Consider the following 6,702-nt stretch of genomic DNA (forward strand, 5'->3'; position numbering starts at 1 on the left):
ATAAAGTATCAGAACACACATCAAGAAATGTGTAGAAATATAAAACCTACATAGAAGCAATCGAGTATATACGTACATAAAATGCATTCACATAAACACATACACACAACTTTGTGCGTGCGTGCGTGCTTGCGTGCGTGCGTGCTTGCGTGCGTGCGTGTGTGTGTGTGTCATATGAAGAGAATCGAACTGAATGTGAAAACGTATGATCTTACCTATAAAAAAAAGTTTAGAAAACTATGTCATGCTGACCTTCTTCCTAAAAATTGATATTACCATGTGCTTTTGCTGAACAAGTCACTTTTTATAGTGTTTTCCTCTTTCTCTCTCCCTCTCTTTCTCTCTCCCTCTCTTTCTCTCTCTCTCTAATAAAGAACGCTGCATACCAGTGTGTTGACCATTGCTGAACACAAAGAGTATAAAATGTAGACTTACTATAAGAGAGCGAATGCAAAATCACAGTGCAATCAATGTCAAATTTCTTTATTCCCAAATTATTGGTCATTCATTTATAAGCAATTATTTTACAAGAAAATGTATGTCTGAGAACCGTGGGGCGGGGGCTGTTGTCCACTTTTATATTTCAGCTATGGAGCTTTTGTTCGTGGGGGGAGCTTTTGTCCCACACTCCATACACACACACACACACACATACATATATATGTATATGTATCTTTCAGTTTCCGTCCACCTAATTCATTCATATATCTTAGGACTGAAACCGGAACCATGTGGCCGGGAAGCAAGCTTCTTACCACACAGCCACGTCTCGATGAATATTTACATAAATTAGCCGATGTGAGGCATGTTTCCCTTAGTACATGATGATGCAAGGAAATCTGATATAGGAATGTGCAATAACTAATCGGTGATATAATAAGATTATAAACGTCATATACATTTCCTTATCAGTGAATAATGTTGAATTTATTTCTGTTTGTCCTTTTTTCGTCGCTTCTACATTTTGTTTTCTTCTATTCTGTCACATAGTTACTATGCTGTTATATGTTTTCATGCATTTATCACGAAAATGTGGATAAATATTTCCTGTACGACTGCTCCTACAGCCATATCAAAATATTTAAGGATTGTTTGCTCATACTCTTTAAAACTAAATATCTCTTCCTATTAACACCATAAAACAATTTATTACTCAGGAAAAAAAAAAGAAAAATATTTTGCAATTGTTTTAAACACTTGTGCCATCTTCAGTTTCTTTCATGATGGCTTACAGTCTTAATTCGACGAATCATTCGAAGTCTATTGAAGATTTAAACAATGACTTATACGAAACAAACAAAATTCCAATAGTCTTCATCGGCCTATTTACTCCGATCGGCATTTTAGGCAACTTTATTGTATTTTATATATATGTGTGTTGCTTGAAGAGATCTACACTAAATTTTTTGGTTGAAATTCTCGCACTCCTTGATTTGATATGTTGTTTCACTGCTTTACCACTATCTGTGATAAAATTACAATTTCCTGTACTTCATCCCTCGGCGATTTTGTGCAAATTTGAAAACTTTTCAGTCATGTTTTATTGTCTTGCTTCAGGACTGATACTCACGGCTATTTCCTTTGAAAGATTTAACAGAATTTGTCGACCAGAAAAGCAACAAATTTCCAGACGATCGGCTATTTATATAACAGTTGTAACATGTTGCTCTTCTGTCGTTGTTTCTTTACCAGATGCTTGGTTTTCTAATTTGACACCAATACATATTTATGGATTAACTATACAAATTTGCTCGCAAGCTAGAGCATTAGAACAAACTGCTGGCTTTCTGTTGATATTATCATTCATAATCATCGCAATTGGATTCATCGTTTTGATGATTGTTATATTAGTATTGAACTTTTGGATCTGGAAAACGGTCAGACATCATTTACGATATACAGAAAGCCGAACCCATAACTTACAGAAAATTAAGGAAACGAACAAAAAAGTCAAGAAAATGAACATTACAGTTTTATGCATAATTATACTATTTTTCTTAAGTTTTACACCGGAACTTATTGTCTATTTCCCATTAGACACCGCTTTTACACAAAAAGGAATAATTGCCAAAACTTTATTCAAACATATGTGGGTCCTAAACTGTACCTTAAACCCTCTAGTGTACGGATTTTTTAATCAAGATTTTAGAAATGAATTCATGAACATTTGGACTAAATGTATAAGTTGTAGAACTGTAACTTCCTCAAGCTCCTAAATTCACACAATTTGTTATGTGTTGTACATGTTAACGGTCCGGATTGCATATACGCAAAAATTCGATGTTTTCAAAAATCATAAGAAACCAGGGAAAGTTATTTCAAAAACTAACTACACAAACATAATAATATTGTGATCGTTGCTCTTACTGGCGACAATTAGAAAAGCAGTTGTAACAACATGGAACTATGGTACCAAGTGGACCAATGAATGGTGATGAGATACCACTCATCTTAATAAATCTAGGAAATATTATACTCACATGGAACTATGATACCAAGTGGACAGTTTATATTCTTAATAAATCCAGGAAATATTATACTCACATGGGACTATGGTACCAAGTGGACAGTTAATATTCTTTGAAAGCAGAAATGGCTCAAATGACCACAACTCACAACTGAAAATGCAAATATTTTTCATGAAAATCTAACACAAATTCCATGATAAGTCTGGATAATGCCAGGGAAATTAACATACGCAGATATAACAGCTCAAGAAGAAGAATATCAACAACTTAAAGAACATAGCAACGATAGAATGAATGGTGATGAGATACCACTCATCTTAATAAGTCCAGGAAATATTATACTCACAAACTACTACCAAATATTATTTTATTGTGTATATCATTATCTAAACATTGATAATATTTTACATCGTATCAGTGGAATATCTAAAAATAAATAATGGAAAATTTCAAGTTGTCAGGATTTTGCTACAAATAATGTGCTGAAACAGTTCTTTGCACTGTCTGGAAAAAATATTCTACTGAAAGCCACTAAAACAATTCCTGTAAGACAATATAATTGCTTTGCTTGCAATATTTTCGCTTCCATTGCTTCTTTATCCTTTATTGATCCAATGTGAAATTTATGCTCTACATGCTTGACTTTTGTTTCACTTTCTTTTTCACTTCACGTATTTTAATCAGTAACTTCACGTACGTCACTCACGTGCACTTCCCTACTTAGTTTACAATCCTTAGTTTCATGCTGTACATCATATCCGCTCATCATATCCGCTCATCATATCCGCAATTTTTCTTCATTCGACGACTTACATTGTATATATACATTCTCATGCACGTCCCACACACATTTCATTTGCTTCAATAATACACATTTTTACCCTCATTTTTACAGCCTCAGTGTTTTCTGCTTTACTGTACATATAACTTACGCTTCACACCACTACCAAGAATACGATTTCCAAGAATATATAGAGTTAATATAATGAAGCGAACGTAAAACATGCTGTGAAATCAATAACCTGCTACGTAGATCAGGTCAGAAACACTAATCCGTATTAATATTATTAGTAAAATAATAAGAAGAAAAAGACTGATACTACAATACATCTACGTTTGAGTCCCATCAAACACATGCTTTTAACTCCAAGCATTTCAAATCTTTTAAAACAGCAGGACCATTTGGTTTTCCCACAGCTAAGGTCATTGTTAGGTGAGAAATAAGTATAAGTGTAACACAATTTTTTTCTTTCTTCCCTCCAGGGGTGATAAAAACAAAGAATCAGTCCGATCTCAGCTCGATGGTATTGACTATTTCCCAACCTCCTGAAACTACTGGCATTGAGCTGGAATTATTATTATTATTATTATTATTATTATTATTATTATTATTATTATTATTATTATTATTATTATTATTATTATTATGTTGTTGTTTTTTTTTCCTTCTTTCTTCAAATTTTCTTCCATTTCTCGCCGAGTGTTTTCCGTACACCTAGGGCAGAGAAGCTCATTGTATGCATTCCGAGTTTACACACGCAAATTCACAGGTAAAATATGTATTAAAAAAATATATAAATAAATAAATTAATTAATGAATGGATGTTGTTTTCACAGCGATAATGCTCTTCTCAGTACATGAGTCGTTCCAGTTAACACGATTTTATGTACTTCCTGTAGGGATGGTAAGCCTGGTATCATTTTCAAATAGGTTTCAGTACCTTTTTTTAATCATTCCTAGAGATCCTACAATCACTGGTACGGTAGTCGCCTTGAGATGCCACATTTTTTCAATTTCTATTAGCAAGTCTTTATATTTACTGATCTTGTCAAATTCTTTCGCCACTATATTATGATCACAGGGAATACTCATGTCAATTAACAAACACATCAATAAACACATTATACTCAATTTGATTTATAGGAAATAATTTATGAACATGAATGGGTTATTTTCATTGGTTATATATAAGGATCCCTTTCAGGAGCGAATGGATTATTTCCCTTGGATGTTTAAGAATAATATATTAGTTATATGTAGTAGATATAAGAATCCCTTCCAGGGGCCCTATTATAGATTTTTTTTCAATATTGTAAGTATGTCACTAGTTTTCTAGACATGAATTCTCCTCACGTGTCAAGTTGCATCAAAATCGATAAAACGATGTAGGAGGAGTTACATAACAACACCACAAACAAACACACCCACAGATTTCCACATATGTAGTAGATATTCTTTTTTAAGGCGTCGAGCTGGCAGAATCGTTAGCACACCCAGCGAAATGCTTAGCTGTATTTCGTCTGGCGCTACGTTCTGAGTTCAAATTCCGCCAAGTTCGACTTTGCCTCTCATTCTTTGGGGTGGGGGGCGATTAAATAAATGCCAGTTACGCACTGGGTCGATATAATCGACTAGCATCCTTCCTCAAAAATTTTCAAGGCCTTGTGCTTACAGTAGATATAATAATAATAATAATTATTATTATTATTATTATTATTATTATTATTATTACTACGACTACTACTACTACTACTACTACTCCGACTACTACTACTGCTATTATTATGATCCTCATCATCATTATCATCATCATCATCATCACTATTATCATTACTACGACTACTACTACCACTACTACTACCACTACTACTACTATCATCATCATCATCATCATCATCATCATCATCATCATCATCATCATCATCATCATCATCATCATCATCATCATCATCATCATCATCATCATCATCATCATTATTATTATTATTATTATTATTATTATTATTATTATTATTATTCAGTAGTCTTATTTTTATCACGTGCTTTCATTGCACTACTCTGCGTGCTTTCTGTATGTGCTGTGGTTTGTTTTGGTGTTGTTATTTTCACTGTACTGAGAATGTTTTACGTAAGATGTGCGCGGTGTTTAGTCGTGCTAATTTTTTTTTTTTTTTTGTACGCCCTGGTGTTTTAGTTATGCATTTGTTTGTATGCTTTTTTTTAAAAATCATACCTAATGCATCTATTATTATAGGGACTGTTTCCCGCTTTCCCGCTTTTATGCTCCATATTCGGGTTATCTCTGTTTCCATATCTTTGCATTTTGATGGTTTCTCCGTTTCTTTTAGATATACAATGTCATCTATTGAGATTGATACGTCAATTAGAAGGCATTTGCTTTTTCTTCTTCTTCTTCTTCTTCTTCTTCGTTACTACTACTACTACTACTACTACTACTATCACAACCACCACCACTGCTACTGCTACTGCTACTACTACTACTACCACTACTACTGCTGCTGCTGCTGCTGCTGCTAATGCTGCTGCTGTTACTACTACCACCACTACCATTTATACTGTCTATCACCAGGTACTTCGTCTTCATGGTGTGAATGCAACATTATCTTTTTAAGCTTTGTAGAAACGTGCTTGTATATACTGTTTCAGTTCTGCTTTATTGTGAGATGTGTTTTGTTGTTTCTGTTGATGTAAGGTTTCTTTTCTGTTTGATGTATTGAGCATGCGCAATATGAGTCGTGCTGTTGTTACTGGGTGGTATTTGTACTTCGTATATGTTGTTGTGAGTGGTATTATGTGTTTTCGTGTAAGAATGAGATTGTGTACAATATGTGGTGTAAAAGCGTGTCGTATTCTTTAGCAGCAATTTTGCAGAGTACTTACTGTGCAGATTGTTATTTTCCTGGGTGGTTAGGGGATAGAGTATGTGTTATTTTTGTTAGTATATTTACTTTGTTTTGCGTAAAGGCGCGTTACTTAGTGGTTAGGTTATTCGACTCACGATCACAAGGTCGATTCCCGGCGGTACATTGTGTCCTTGAGCAAGACATTTTATTTCACATTGCTCCAGCCTACTCAGCTGGCAAAAAATGAGTAGTACCTGTAATTCAAAGGACCATCCTAGTCACATTCTGTGTCACGCTGAATCTCCCTGAGGATATGCGTGTCTGTGGAGTGCTCAGCGACTTTCACGTTAATTTCACAAGCAGGCTGTTCCGTTGATCGGATCAACTGGCATACTCATCGCCGTAACCGACGGAGTGCCAGTTTGATTTACTTAGTTTTGCACGTGCTTGATCTATTTGTGGTTTATGCTTTCAATGCTTGTTTTGTTTTGTTTTTTGTTTTGTTTTTTGCTTTGGTATTTATTTAAGGTTATATGTAACTACATAGTCATATAAATGAACTTCCATTGTTAGAGAGCTCGACATTCAT

At 34.3% G+C, this 6,702-nt stretch overlaps 1 protein-coding gene across 1 annotated transcript in view; it reads right to left on the reverse strand.

The window, feature by feature from the left end:
• LOC106869386 (cholecystokinin receptor type A) overlaps nucleotides 1-6,702 on the reverse strand; it is a 70,060-nt gene that overhangs the window by 38,291 nt on the left and 25,067 nt on the right. The window lies entirely within an intron of this gene.

Source organism: Octopus bimaculoides, chromosome 2, assembly GCF_001194135.2.
Source record: "Octopus bimaculoides isolate UCB-OBI-ISO-001 chromosome 2, ASM119413v2, whole genome shotgun sequence".
Lineage (NCBI taxonomy): Eukaryota > Metazoa > Mollusca > Cephalopoda > Octopoda > Octopodidae > Octopus > Octopus bimaculoides.